The sequence below is a fragment of the Protomyctophum parallelum genome (assembly GCF_964188405.1).
Source record: "Protomyctophum parallelum genome assembly, chromosome: 16".
Lineage (NCBI taxonomy): Eukaryota > Metazoa > Chordata > Actinopteri > Myctophiformes > Myctophidae > Protomyctophum > Protomyctophum parallelum.
This window is the reverse complement of record NC_139711.1, coordinates 36501127-36517278: the sequence shown is the minus strand read 5'-3', so window position 1 is coordinate 36517278 and position 16152 is coordinate 36501127.

Here is a 16152-nt window from a genome sequence, read left to right as displayed (position 1 = left end):
AAGTCAAGGACACCCAAATTATATAGGTATAGTATAGGTAATTTAAGCCTACACAGCGTCTTAACAGAGGGAGCCACCATGTTCTCTGTAACCTACCACAGTTTTAGGGTGCATGTTCTTCTGGATGTCACTCTTTAAAACATGTGTTGAGAAGAAGGACATGGGCAGGACTTGAACCCACAACCTGTGGCTCACATAGACAGCAGCTTATCAGAGCATGCTCTCTGAGAACCTCCTTCTTCTGGGTGTTATTCTCCAAAATGTAGAAGGAACTCAACTAGACTTGAACTGCAACCTCTTAACAAGGGTGCCACTGAGCTCTCTGTGATTTTAAGTTTTAAGTTGTTCTTCTTGGTGTAACTTTTCAAATGGGGCCTTGGGATCATGTAGCCCACAGAGCATTTTAATGGTGTTTGCTGTGCATCAAAGGTGTATTTAGTGCTTGTAAGTGGATCAGGATGTTAATCAGATATATCAGATTTGCTGTCAAAATGACACTGACTGACTGACGCCCACCTAGAGCTCCAGTTTGTAATAAAATAAAGCAGTTGTACCCCCTACAGTGTGATAGCAAAATGGCCACCATGTGAACTGTGAACATGGTCAATGATTTGCCATTGTCCAGTAGATGATGCAGCATATCATATATTATATCATTATGAAATGTACGAAATAAAAAGTGTAATTCATTGTAGAGTTCTCAAACTCTGCCCGAACCCAACCAGGCCCGACCCGACATTTTAGGGCCGGGCCGGGCCTAAAATGTATGCTAATCAGTAGGGCCGGGCCGGGCCGGGCCGGGCCGGGCCGGGCCTGGGGCTCCATGAGAAAAAAAATATATATATTGAATTTGTTTAGAATAATAAAAATAATAGTTCTGTTCTGTCTATTTGTGTATTTATCTATTATGAAGATGGTGCTGACTGGCGTTTCACTTTTACTCTGTGTAGAGTTCTCAAATTTTGCACAAACCCGACCAGGCCCGACCCAACACAACGATTTAGGGCCGGGTCGGGCCTAAAATCTATGCTAATTAGTCAGGCCGGGCCGGGCCTAGGGCCTGATCAGTTAAGGCCCAGCCTTAAATTTTGGGCCCGATGAGAACTGAGGAGTCCAAGCTGCTTCTTTTCACCTGACAGAGGGGAATTTCCCCAGCCGGACATAGCGCGTGGAAGGGACACGTTATTCCGACCAGTTCCTTTCCCCTCCATCAGGTGCCCCGGCTGGCCAGGGGGAGGTAGTTTTAGAGACCAGGATTACAGCATGTTTTTGTGAGGGTATCTACCCTAGGGGACACGGGGAGAACATGCAAACTCCACACAGAAAGGCCCTATCGCCAACCCCCGCCTCGGGTATGGGCACTGATGACGCGGAGGAGGGAACACGCCGACAGTGCCCACAGCGTCCCCAGCGGGATCGAACCCAGGACCTTCTAGCTGTGAGGCGACAGCACTACCAACTGTGCCACCGTGCCCCCTCCTAGATAATATTTCAACATGTTAGCAGTTCAAGTGGTAGCTTAGTTGCTGTTATCAGCCTTCAAAGACACCAACTATGGATTCACAGAATGAAAAATTATTTTTTGAATAAAACATGTCATACAGAGGGGAAAATGAAGAATTATCTGTCTTTCACTCATTTTAACCAATGAACATCATCATAATCATCACTGTCATATCAATATAAACGCTTCAGTATTCGTCATATTCATCATTATCATCACATAATCAATCAGTTTCACTTCAGGTCTGTGCACTTTCATTTGTTGGCAAGGCAGGAGCAATCTGAAAGCTTGCAGGTCCGTACACACTTGCAGGCCATAAATTCCAGCACAGCCATTTGTGCTTCTATCTATGGTGTTGGGTCCAAGCTTATCGGTATCCCAGTGATCATGCAGTACATCTGCTTTAAGACTGTTATCAGTGTTTGCCATTCATAAGGTAGAGCTGCAATCAAATCACAGTATAAGTACAGTACAGTACAGCGAAAAGTATTTTTGGTGTGCTGTACTGTACTGTACGACAATACATTGAATCTCATCTCATCTCAAATGCAAAGCACGAAGACCTCTGTCAAAGGCTTCTCAAATGCCAGGATTGAGTTATATGCTGACCAGATAGGGATATTCGGGTGTCGTGGAGGTAGGACTGCTGTTTCCTCAGATCTTTCAGAGGGCAACTGGTCATTTCAATAAGTAGTGACTGCTAAGCCCTCAGGGACATCTTGCTAGGAACCCCAAGAGGGTGACATCTGTCTGACATCGGTCATCTGTTGACATTTTTGTCTAATAAAATAGGCTATTAATTTAATCAAACTGCATTAACTATAACAGAGATATACTAACCAAGCTATCCATGTCAACATGCTCTATGTTTCACCTTAGAAATATTGCACGAATCAGAGCCTATTTGTCCTTGGACGATGCAAAAACGCTAATCCATGCCTTTGTTTTTTCTCGGCTTGATTACTGCAATGCACTTTTTTCAGGACTCTGAGGACTGCCTAAGAAAACAACTGACAGATTACAACTTGTCCAAAATGCAGCAGCCAGAGTTTTAACTATAGAACTAAGATGAGAGAACATATTACTCCAGTTTTGGCATCAATGCACTGGCTTCTGGTTGTTTTTAGGATTGATTTTAAAATTATTTTACTTGTCTATAAAGCTCTCAATGGTCTCGCACCTTCCTACCTACATGACTGCCTAAATATGTCCCAAACCGCCCCCTAAGGTCTTCCACCGCCGGCCTGCTCGCTTTGCCCAAAAAAATGGCAACTAAAAAATACGGGGAAGCAGATTTTTGCTTCTACGGGCCGTCGGCATGGAACAAGCTCCCACTGTACCTTCGTCAGGCAGCCTCTGTAGACATTTTTAAAGCTCAGCTCAAGACCCACTTCTACAACATTGCCTTTAATTGATCTTGTATTTTTTATTTTTCATGTCCTCACTGTACTGCATTACTGCTTGTTTTTTAATGTCGTTGCCTTGCTTTTCTTTTATTCTCCATTGTTCTGTAAAGCACTTTGAGCTGCATTTCATGTCATGAAAGGTGCTATACAAATAAAGTTGTATTATTATTATTATTATTATTATTATTATTATAGGAGTCTCAATAACAGGTATAAGTAACGTTTAATGTTTAGTAATGTTTAATGTAGCAGAAGAGGCCATTCATTGAACAGAGTTTTGCACAATTTTAACATCCCAGATCGATTCATTGAAATATGAATCTACTGTGCTGTGCTACACCATGAAGAGTACAATAACATTCCATTGTGAATAAAAACGTATTAACCACAGTGTAATGCTAAAGGTTTCATCACATCCCTACGTCACTCATAGTAAAGTCAGCTGTTCGCGAGGCGACATTTCATGAATGGAAGGAGAGAGGGGTGAACGGGGAAGGTCCAACTTCGTTGACCGCAATCGCTTTTTACTATGCTGTGATTCACTGTGGTAATGTTCTCTAACTTTAATACAATATAACAAAAGCAGTAGGCTACCCTGGCCTGGAGCAGTGATTCTCATGCAGACAACGACTTGCCAGCGAGTCTGACAGCTAAAACGTTTCCCCGCTTTAGCCTCTCGGCGTCATACGATATAGACGCCATACAAGTGTATTGTGATTGTGAATCAATGGATTGAGTGCTATCCCTAGTGTTTAATTCAATTCAGTGTATGCTTTCTTTCTTTCATGCTTTCTTACTTTTTCTTCTTCTTTTAACAGTATCTAAATAACTTGCCTTCTACACCCAGCACTCATGAAGTTCAGTTAGGTTAATGGCGTGAACAGCTATTGAGTACATCCACTCATGGTTGACAGTGACACCTACCGGTAGATCATGGAAACAACAACTGACTGTCCTTAGTTGTAGCCCAGAAGTAGCAAGCTACTCTCTCTCTCTCTAGCTATAGCCTATTGATTGATTGATTGAAATATTTATTAACAGTTTGCAGAATTACAGTAGCCTACATTTCAAGCACAAACTCAATACAAAGACTGTTAACTGTGAGTGGACGACCCAATTAAGCATATTACACTTGTTTACAACAGGGTCCACATTGTTCAATTCATCAAAACAGGCTGGATTGTCCTGTTTTTAAACGTCGCAGCCATCAGATCTACAAGCTCACAGTGCAGCTTGTAGATCTGCTCTTCTAGTGTGGGAGGAATGAGGAAGTGTCTCGTTCCCTTCCCCCCTTGCCCCAAACAAACAGTCAGAAGATCATTTAGGATCTTTTTCCGGCCAGCTCTGCTCTGCTCAACAAGCTACAGGTATATACATGACATACAAATACACACTTCTATGAAAAAAGGAATAACAGATAAATAAAGTTACAAATTACACCAGCTCAGTGGCCTTGTGGTTAGAGTGTCCGCCCTGAAACTGGGAGGTCGGGGTTCAATCCCTGCCGGGTCATACCAAAGACTCTAAAAATGGGACCCAGTGCCTCCCTGCTTGACACTCAGCATCAAGGGTTGGATTGGGGGTAAGTCCATGCGACATACTAGCGTCATGTCCAGGGGGTGTACTTGTACATCAAGCTGCCTCACGCTACAGAAACAGGAGATAGGCTCCTGCCCTATGGGCCTCATGTCATGGCTCGGCAAGGCTACTTACTACTACAAATTACAATACAATAACTAGAACTGCACAATGTCGAGTGCATACTTGCTTGTTGCACACTAGTAGGCCATAAATGGTCAACTAGTGCGCACGCAGAGCGCGCAAGTACTTTCGACCGCTACAAACTGCCAACCAATTACATATACATACTATGTATAATGTATATGTAATTTGTAAGTTGATTAGCTGTATACTGTGGTTACTTTGCGCCGTACGCACCGTCCCAGCCGTCCCGCCACTTTTGATGCATATGCATCGTCCCAGCAAATTGTGCCTGATACGGCAGTGGTGCCAGATTACATACATGTATACACAGGAGCATTACCTTTAATCCTCCCAACACTAAAACATATCGTCATTACGTCACCATCGAAAACCAATTACACTCTGGCATTGGGTCCTTTAATCCACATATTTCTTACGTCATCATTGAGAGCTATTTATACATATACTATGTATATGTATATGTAATTTGTAAGTTGATTAGCGGTATACTGTGGTTACTTTGCGCCAAAAGCCGTCCCAGCCAACCCGCCACTTTTGATGCGTATGCACCGTCCCAGCAAATTGTGCCTGATACGGCAGTGGTGCCAGATTACATACATGTATACACAGGAGCATTACCTTTAATCCTCCCAACACTAAAACATATCGTCATTACGTCACCATCGAAAACACACTCTGGCATTGGGTCCTTTAATCCACATATTTCTTACGTCATCATTGAGAGCTAGTTATCAGTGTTGGGCAAGTTACTTTGAAAGCGTAGCTTGTAAAGCTACAAGTAGCTCACCATGGCAGTAGCTTGATCAAGCTACATAGCTACCCCTGGAGAGATGTAGCTTGTAAAGCTACAGCTACATGGAAAAAGTAGCTCAAAGTAGCTCAGCTACTTTTTATTTTTCAGCGTTAAATTGAGAATGTACATGCGGGAGACCCCTCCTCCCCTCTGGGAGACCCCTCCCCTCTGGGAGACCCCTCCTCCCCTCTGGGAGACCCCTCCCACCCTGCTCCCCTCGGGGAGACCCCTCCTCCCCCTGCTCCCCTCTGGGAGACCCCCCCACCCTGCTCCCCTCTGGGAGACCCCTCCCACCCTGCTCCCCTCGGGGAGACCCCTCCTCCCCCTGCTCCCCTCTGGGAGACCCCCCCACCCTGCTCCCCTCTGGGAGACCCCTCCTCATCCTGCTCCCCTCTGGGATTCCCCTCCCACCCTGCTCCCCTCTGGGAGACTCCTCCTCCCCCTGCTCCCCTCTGGGAGACCCCCCCACCCTGCTCCCCTCTGGGAGACCCCTCCTCATCCTGCTCCCCTCTGGGATTCCCCTCCCACCCTGCTCCCCTCTGGGAGACTCCTCCTCCCCCTGCTCCCCTCTGGGAGACCCCCCCACCCTGCTCCCCTCTGGGAGACCCCTCCTCATCCTGCTCCCCTCTGGGAGACCCCCCCACCCTGCTCCCCTCTGGGAGACCCCTCCTCACCCTGCTCCCCTCTGGGAGACCCCTCCTCACCCTACTCCCCTCTGGGAGACCCCCCCACCCTGCTCCCCTCTGGGAGACCCCTCCTCACCCTGCTCCCATCTGGGAGACCCACCCACCCTGCTCCCCTCTGGGAGACCCCTCCTCCCCCTGCTCCCCTCTGGGAGACCCCCCCACCCTGCTCCCCTCTGGGAGACCCCTCCTCCCCTCTAGCAGACCCCTGCTCCCCCCTGGGAGACCCCTCCCACCCTGTGATACCAGGGCCAATCAGAGGCCAATTAGAGGCAGCTGTCAAGTGCTGATATGCCCTCAAAGCAATCAGAAAAAGGAACAGTCCTTGATTTTTCAAAGGGGGTTCTAGTACAAGAATTAACACAGCAACCAATGGTCAAAATTAATATATTTCTTTCATGTTATTGCCCAAAATTGTAGCTTGTAACTTGAGTAGCTAAGCTACAAAAAATGACCCAAAAGGTAGCTGAGCTACTTGACGAGGTACACAAATATGAATGTAGCTAAAATACCACAAGCTACAGCAAAATGTAGCTCAGCTACGTAGCTCAGCTACATGTAGCTTAATACTCCCCAACACTGCTAGTTATACATACTAGTCCTTACCCGTTCTGAATATATGAACAGCAAATGATGTTCAGTGTGGGTAATGTGTTAAATGCTGCAGTACAATCATAAGTATACCATTGATACAATTGGTATTGTGGCTGCTTTGGAGAGGTTATCCTTTAACATGAATAATCAGTTGGATAAATATGATTTGAAGTGGAACGTGTTCCTCAGTCATGTTGCAGGTCCTTTGGTGTGATCCATGGTCAGGCAATGCCCTTTTGCTTGTTTATTGTATTAATATACTTTGATTGATTGATTGAAATATTTATTAACAGTTTGTAGAATTTACAGTACATTTTAAGCACAAACTCAATACAAAGACTGTCAACTGTGAGTGGACGACCCAATTAAGCATTACACTTGTTTACAATAGGGTCCACATTGTTCAATTCATCAAAACATTTAAAGACATACAGACATTTAGAGACATACAAATAGACATTTCTATGTAGCTAAAGTACAGAACAGGAATTCATCATATGGGAAGCAAAAAAGGGAAAAGATACAATATACAGTGAGGGAAAATGGGGGGGGGGGGGGGGGGGGGGCTGGGGGGGATACATAGTCCTTACCCGTGTATGGACTATTGCCCCCCATAAATATATTTAATTGGTCTTCATTTTAACTTGTATAATATATTTGTGTCTTTTTTGTGTGAATAAAAACAGCACTATAACATGAAAATATTTGTATAAATGCATGGTAGGGAAATGTTTTCATGGCAAGGACTGTAAAATGTACACTTATTAGCCCACAGACCCCCATTTGAAAAGTATGAAAGACCCCAGTTTGACATGCAGCACAGAAAGTATGGGCTGTGGCACAGGTATTCCCAAATGTACAGTGTGGGTCTGTGTCCGTCCCAACATGCATTTCACTGGTGACACTGGTGACACGTGATTTGCGGGGAGATGAGTTGTTCAGTACCCGCGGGGGGTACTGCGCCCTGGTTGCGGTTGGATTATTATTTCATATAAATGGGTGATGTAAAAACAATATCTGTACAGTAAATATGACAGTTGCGTCGGTAAAAAGTAGCCTAGCTGGATTGTGGGAGCGTGCAGATTTATTTTGGCATGCAGAGATGTGTGCTAATAGTGTGGCTCGGTCGGAGATAGACCACGGACAAATAAACGGGTTTTTATTCACTAATAAATTCATTATTAATCTTATTGGAAAAATGGCTTCGTTAAGACCTCCATATTATTATGGTCAATGCCTGTGTGAAAAGTGGGAGCGATTGGTGCAGGCAATGAGGAGATAAGTGTTTGTTTCTGACAGACAGACAGACAGACAGACATTCAGACAGACATTCGCTCATTTATAGTATGATGATACACACCATGTAATCTGGTCCCAGCAAATCAGGCACAATTTGCTGGGACGGTGCATACGCATCAAAAGTGGCGGGGTGGCTGGGACCGTGCATACGAGCCGGGCGAAACTATTACTTGCGCGCTCTGCTTGCGCAAGTAATTATTGTATTTTAAAAATATATATGAAAATCATGTTTTTCATCGTTCATCGACATATTTTTCATGTTTTTTTAATTATGAAAATCATGAAACTATAGTATAGTATTTGAAACTATTGTCCAGCCAAAGAGACAACTCAGGACTATTATTACTTGCGCAAGCAGAGCGCGCAAGTAATATTTTCGCCCGGTCTCCTTCGTCGTGACAGCTGTTCCGCCATTCGAGGCTTACGCAGAAAAACATCAAATCTGTGCCTGTGTTGCTGGACCAATGATGACGAAATGACCATATTTCTTACGTCATCATTTAGAGCTAGTCATACGTATACTATATACATAATCAGTAAAAAATAAAATAGCAAATTGTGCCTGATCTGCTGGGACCAGAGTACGTGGTGTGTATGTGTATGACTAGCTCTAAATGATGAAGTAAGAAATATGGTCATTTCGTCATCATTGGTCCAGCAACACAGGCACAGATTTGATGTTTTTCTGTGTAAGCCTCAAATGGCGGAACAGCTGTCACGGTTTTTGGCGCAAAGTAACCACAGTATACCGCTAATCAACTTACAACTACACACTTTATACAGTATAGAGTATAGAGTATATATGTATACATATATAGTATATGCCTATATACTATATATATACTATATATATTTCTTACGTCATCATTTAGAGCTAGTCATACGTATACTATATACATAATCAGTAAAAAATAAAATAGCAAATTGTGCCTGATCTGCTGGGACCAGAGTACGTGGTGTGTATGTGTATGACTAGCTCTAAATGATGACGTAAGAAATATGGTCATTTCGTCATCATTGGTCCAGCAACACAGGCACAGATTTGATGTTTTTCTGCGTAAGCCTCAAATGGCGGAACAGCTGTCACGGTTTTTGGCGCAAAGTAACCACAGTATACCGCTAATCAACTTACAACTACACACTTTATACAGTATAGAGTATATATGTATACATATATAGTATATGCCTATATACTATATATATACTATATATATTTCTTACGTCATCATTTAGAGCTAGTCATACGTATACTATATACATAATCAGTAAAAAATAAAATAGCAAATTGTGCCTGATCTGCTGGGACCAGAGTACGTGGTGTGTATGTGTATGACTAGCTCTTAATAATGACGTAAGAAATATGGTCATTTGTGGTCATTTGGTCCAGCAACACAGTCACAGATTTGATGTTTTTCTGCGTAAGCCTCAAATGGCGGAACACTGTCACGGTTTTTGGCGCAAAGTAACCACAGTATACCGCTAATCAACTTACAACTACACACTTTATACAGTATAGAGTATAGAGTATATATGTATACGTATATAGTATATGCCTATATACTATATATATACTATATATATTTCTTACGTCATCATTTAGAGCTAGTCATACGTATACTATATACATAATCAGTACAAAATAAAATAGCAAATTGTGCCTGATCTGCTGGGACCAGAGTACGTGGTGTGTATGTGTATGACTAGCTCTAAATGATGACGTAAGAAATATGGTCATTTCGTCATCATTGGTCCAGCAACACAGGCACAGATTTGATGTTTTTCTGCGTAAGCCTCAAATGGCGGAACAGCTGTCACGGTTTTTGGCGCAAAGTAACCACAGTATACCGCTAATCAACTTACAACTACACACTTTATACAGTATAGAGTATATATGTATACATATATAGTATATGCCTATATACTATATATATACTATATATATTTCTTACGTCATCATTTAGAGCTAGTCATACGTATACTATATACATAATCAGTAAAAAATAAAATAGCAAATTGTGCCTGATCTGCTGGGACCAGAGTACGTGGTGTGTATGTGTATGACTAGCTCTTAATAATGACGTAAGAAATATGGTCATTTGTGGTCATTTGGTCCAGCAACACAGTCACAGATTTGATGTTTTTCTGCGTAAGCCTCAAATGGCGGAACACTGTCACGGTTTTTGGCGCAAAGTAACCACAGTATACCGCTAATCAACTTACAACTACACACTTTATACAGTATAGAGTATAGAGTATATATGTATACGTATATAGTATATGCCTATATACTATATATATACTATATATATTTCTTACGTCATCATTTAGAGCTAGTCATACGTATACTATATACATAATCAGTACAAAATAAAATAGCAAATTGTGCCTGATCTGCTGGGACCAGAGTACGTGGTGTGTATGTGTATGACTAGCTCTTAATGATGACGTAAGAAATATGGTAATTTGTGGTCATTTGGTCCAGCAACACAGGCACAGATTTGATGTTTTTCTGCGTAAGCCTCAAATGGCGGAACAGCTGTCACGGTTTTTGGCGCAAAGTAACCACAGTATACCGCTAATCAACTTACAACTACACACTTTATACAGTATAGAGTATAGAGTATATATGTATACGTATATAGTATATGCCTATATACTATATATATACTATATATATTTCTTACGTCATCATTTAGAGCTAGTCATACGTATACTATATACATAATCAGTAAAAAATAAAATAGCTAATTGTGCCTGATCTGCTGGGACCAGAGTACGTGGTGTGTATGTGTATGACTAGAAAAACTAAAAAGGGATCCAGAATATATCTACAACGATAAAACAGTATTTCTTATATAGATAGAAACTTGAATCATACTTAATAATACTAGATGTTTATATGTATAAAGTAGGTAGCAAATAGTTACATCTAAACATTAATCATTTCAAACGTTCCTTCACAGAGATACTGAGATTTGACAGTTTACAGCGGTCGAAAGGACTTGCGCGCTCTGCTTGCGCACTAGTTGGCCATTTATGGCCTACTAGTGTGCAACAAGCAAGTATGCACTCGACAGAGTGCAGTTCTAGTTTACACTGTTATTTCTGTGGCTAGATAAGGATTACAAAAAAGGTACAGTGTTGTACCATATGAAGTGCTAAAATCCTCCCTTTTGGCCTCAGCCCAAATGTTAATGGTGAGGTCACCCTGTTTTTCCCCTTCAGAATTTACGGTACGCTCCCTCCCCTTCCCCACTTAATTATCCTTTTAAACATTATCTCTCCTCTCTTCACAGCTTTCAGTTTCAATATCGTGTGCTATGAACAATATGCAAGAGCCCAGTGTGGTTTCTCTTTGGTGCTGGTAAAGCCAGATGAGGGGGATTCTCCAACACCGTACGAGACATCCATGTACCATGTTGGTGTTTGGGCGGCGGGGCACATCCAGCTAAACGCACGCCACCCACTTACAGTCCACAACAAAGAAACCTAAATAGGGGTCCAGTCTGATTTCCCTTAGTCTCTCAACTCTCTTCCAGTCTTTCACCAAATTGCAAAGGTTGTGACAGGAAACTGTCATCATCTTGTGATTTCCGTTCAGATGTCTTTAAATATCTTAAATATATTTTTTAATTCCCATTTCTGCTAATCAGCAAGCGAGATGGGATTCGACTGTTTCAATTTACAATGAGACTTATTACTCAACTGCGAAGGCTAAACGAAACGGGAGTTCGCCTTTTTTTCTACGCTTATTCAGCGCCTCTGACATACAGTACAAACTGTTGGGCAGAAGCATTTGAAAATATGGTGTCTGACTGTCTATCTCGAGACTAGAGACTACGTTTCCATTCTTTCACACAATGAGTTGTGTTTTGGAATCCTTTGAGGCTAAAGACTCTGTACTGCTAGCGTGTTCCTCCTCTGGCTCGTGATAACTGCTCTCTGTCGCGTTGCAGTTTACAATCAGAGTTCTGGGATCATCTGAGGGGGACAGAGGTGTCTGGGAGTCATCTGAGGGGGGCAGAGATCTAGGAGAATCTGAGAGGAACAAAGACCATCTGCATTAGGGTTGGAGAAAATTGAGAGAGAAAAACAAAGCCGGCCATATCATCAGTACAACATATAATCTGCTTTGTGTATTTGTGACAGATCTACCTGAACAAGTTACATGGTCAGTGAATATTATTTTACATTTTGTGAATATTTCTTAACATTTTGTGAATATTTTTAACATTTTGTGAATATTTTTAACATTTTGTGAATATTCTTTAACATTTTGTAAATATTCTTTTACATTTTGTGAATATTCTTTTACATTTTGTGAATATTCTTTTACATTTTGTGAATATTTGTAAAACTTTGTGAACGTTCTCAGATCCGTTTCCTGCTTTCCCTCCTTATTTTCTTTCTTACGGGCAGTTGATTTCTTTCAACTGCTTCCAGTTCCCACCTGATGTTGTGTGGGAGTTCAGACTGATCCAGATCGTACTGAATAACTGCCAGCTTGCATAAGGTCTTCAGACTAGGACTCAAGTCTAAGATGAACAGGCCACAGTCTTCATAGAGGATGATACGATCTCCCACAATGCAACAGCAGCAAGCATCCATCCTTGATGGGCTGTTCCCCTTGGGCTTAACCTCCTTCCAGGAGAAAGTATCTGGATTGAATTTCCACACATCATTCATATGCCGAGATTTGCTCTCACCACCAAATATGTACAGCTCTCCATTGTAGGTAAAGGCTGAATGATGACTGCGTGTTTCTGGAAGGGGCTGTGTAGAAGGTGTGACCGTCCAGTGGTTGGTCTCTGTGTCAAACACTCTGATGGTGTTGTAGTACTCATCCGGGTCCCACCTGTAGCCCCCAAATACAAACATCTTTGTCCCGATGATGGTGGCAGAGTGATTTGATGTAGCAAGTGAAGGAGTTCCTCTGGTGTTAATTAAAGTCCAGACCATTGTGGTGGTGTCCAACTTGTAGATGTCATTGATTTGTCCACCACGGGTCCATCCTCCATGAATGTACATGACCTTCTCCAACACACAGGCTGAGTGGTGTTCCCTCCCCCCTGGATCAGCCCCAGAAACCCTGGGTTTGGACCATGTGTGGGCGTCGACATCAAATGCATAAAGCCCGTTGCAGAAACGTAAGATTTTGCCGACACCAGTTTGCTGAGACCCTCCCCAGATGTAGACGATCTCTCCTACCAGCACAGCTGTGTGGTTGTAGCGCCAGGAGGGAACCTCTCTTTTTCCAGTCGTCACTGGAGACAACTTTGTCCAGCATAGAGACACTGTGTTGAAGACGTACACAGCCATGGGATCAGAATAGTTCCTAGTACTTGAGTGGTTCCAATTAGGAAAGGCGTAAACTTCATGTCCGATCGCTACGGCAGCACCGGTGCACGTATTCTCTGGAACCTCTGGTCCTTTGATTCTGGACACTGTGTAGTGAAACATGTCAGCCTGCCTGCCTGCCTGTCTCTCTGTCAGGCCTGCCTGTCTTTCAGCTTATATAGAGTGACCAGGGCTGTGGTGTGACATCACATGACATCAGCACACTGCCAATCGTGGAGGGCTGTGGGCAGTTCACAAACCAGTTTGTGTCTCATGGGAGGGCTGTGGGCAGTTCAGAAACCAGTCTGTGTCTCTTGGGAGGGCTGTGGGCAGTTCAGAAACCAGTCTGTGTCTCATAGGAGGGCTGTGGGCAGTTCAGAAACCAGTCTGTCTCATAGGAGGGCTGTGGGCAGTTCACAAACCAGTCTGTGTCTCATAGGAGGGCTGTGGGCAGTTCACAAACCAGTCTGTGTCTCATAGGAGGGCTGGGGGCAGTTCAGAAACAAGTCTGTGTCTCATGGGAGGGCTGTGGGCTGTTCGGAAACCAGTCTGTCTCATGGGAGGGCTGTAGGCAGTTCAGAAACCAGTCTGTGTCTCATAGGAGGGCTGTGGGCAGTTCAGAAACCAGTCTGTGTCCCATAGGAGGGCTGTGGGCAGTTCAGAAACCAGTCTGTGTCTCATAGGAGGGCTGTGGGCAGTTCAGAAACCAGTCTGTGTCTCATAGGAGGGCTGTGGGCAGTTCAGAAACCAGTCTGTCTCATAGGAGGGCTGTGGGCAGTTCAGAAACCAGTCTGTGTCTCATAGGAGGGCTGTGGGAAGTTCAGAAACCAGTCTGTCTCATAGGAGGGCTGTGGGCAGTTCAGAAACCAGTCTGTGTCTCATAGGAGGGCTGTGGGCAGTTCAGAAACCAGTTTGTGTCTCATGGGAGGGCTGTGGGCAGTTCAGAGTGGGAGGTCGGCAAGAGAAAGTAAAAAAAATCAAAGCAAATACCGATAATTCGAAAATGTTATTTTTGTGCTTCTGTGTTTTTCTTCTTTATATATTACTTTACTGTTGAAATGTAAAATTTACATTTCAACGAAAGGACCTGTAAATGACAACACAAAAACTAAGGCACTGGTGTCGTACTTCTGGTTTACCGGAACGGGGTTCAACTCCCTGCAGTGCCCTGCTCAATGTGTTGTATTTACATGGTTCATTGGTCAATGGTCTCAGAGGTCATTGAGCGGCGCGCTATAGTGCGCGATTCTTCATCATAGTTGAGGATTCTTTTTTTAAAAGGTGAAAATCAAGGAAAAGCGACTGGTCAAGGTCATTTATACTGGTCAAGGTCATTTATACTGGTCAAGGTCATTTACTAGTCTAATGAAGGTAATTCATACTGGTCACGGTCATTTATACTGGTGAAGGTCATTTATACTGGTCAAGGTCATTTGTACAATGGGCTATAACCCATGTTTTTCTTTTTTTTCTCCTTTTTTTTCAAATCTTCAAAAATGATGAAAAACGGAGTGCTATAGTATGCCGTACGTTAGGGTAACCTGTCTAACCTACGGTTTGTCGGACTATTGCGGGAACTTCTGTCTGTCTAATGTCGTGTCGAACTGTTGGAGTAAAAAGACGGTATTTCAGACAATAGTCCGAAACTGTCTGACCATTGTCCTGTCGGCTAAAAGGGGGTGGGAAAAAAGACCGCCTCCCTGCTTGTCTGCCTGCCTGCCTGCCTGCCTGCCTGTCTGTCTGCCTGTCTGAATGTCTGTCTGTCTGCGTGTCTGTCTGTCTGTCTGTCTGCCTGCCTGCCTGTCTGTCTGTCTGTCTGCCTGCCTGCCTGCCTGCCTATCAAATAATTAAATATGTATTAATTCAATACGGCTATTTTTTTAAATATAATATACAATAATGATACAGTCTAAAATGTAGCTATTGTGTCCATACACAATAAAGGCTACGAAAGAACATTATAAAATAAAACTTTGCCATGAGCGGGACTCGAACCAGGTTCCACATGCAACAATAAATCGAGAGGCGACAGCATAGACCGCTAGACTAAGGAAGCCATACATTACTTAAGATCTTTTGCAATGAGAGCAGAAAAAAAAAATTATATGAAGAAAGATAACGATATGATTGGGTGTTTTACAGCAGGAACTATTAAGTTAGCTATAATAATAATAATTCATATTCGTAGCACAGCCAGTGGTCACGTGACTTGACACATTTACCCCCGCACGCACGCACCTCCCCTCCCGTATCGGACTATTGTCCCGTCTAACCTCCTGGGGTGGACTGCCGACCTAATCACGGACCGGCCGACGTAATCACGGACCGGCCGACGTAATCACGGACCGGCCGACGTAATCACGGACCGGCCGACGTAATCACGGACCGGCTGACCTAATCACGGACCGGCCGACATATCAAATGACCGGCCGACGGTGCTTACCGGCCGGGACGTAGGCCGGAAGAAATGGATTCTGCCCTCCCTCGTGGGATGGTCAAAAATGATGAAAAACGAGGATAATCTTTTTTTTTTTAATTCAAAAAACGATGGCCTAACCCATGTTTTTTTTTTTTTTTTTTTTTTCAAATCCTCAAAAATGATGAAAAACGGCGTGCTACAGTATGCCGTACGATATGGGCTATTAGACGAGAGTAAAATGGGATAAAAAACGTCTAAAAATAGACGTCTAAAACACGTCTCAAAATAGACGTGTTTTAGACGTCTATTTTTAGACGTTTTTTATCCCATTTTTAGACGCACGTCTAATAGCCGGCTATTGCTGAGTGGGATGGTCAAAAATGATGAAAAAC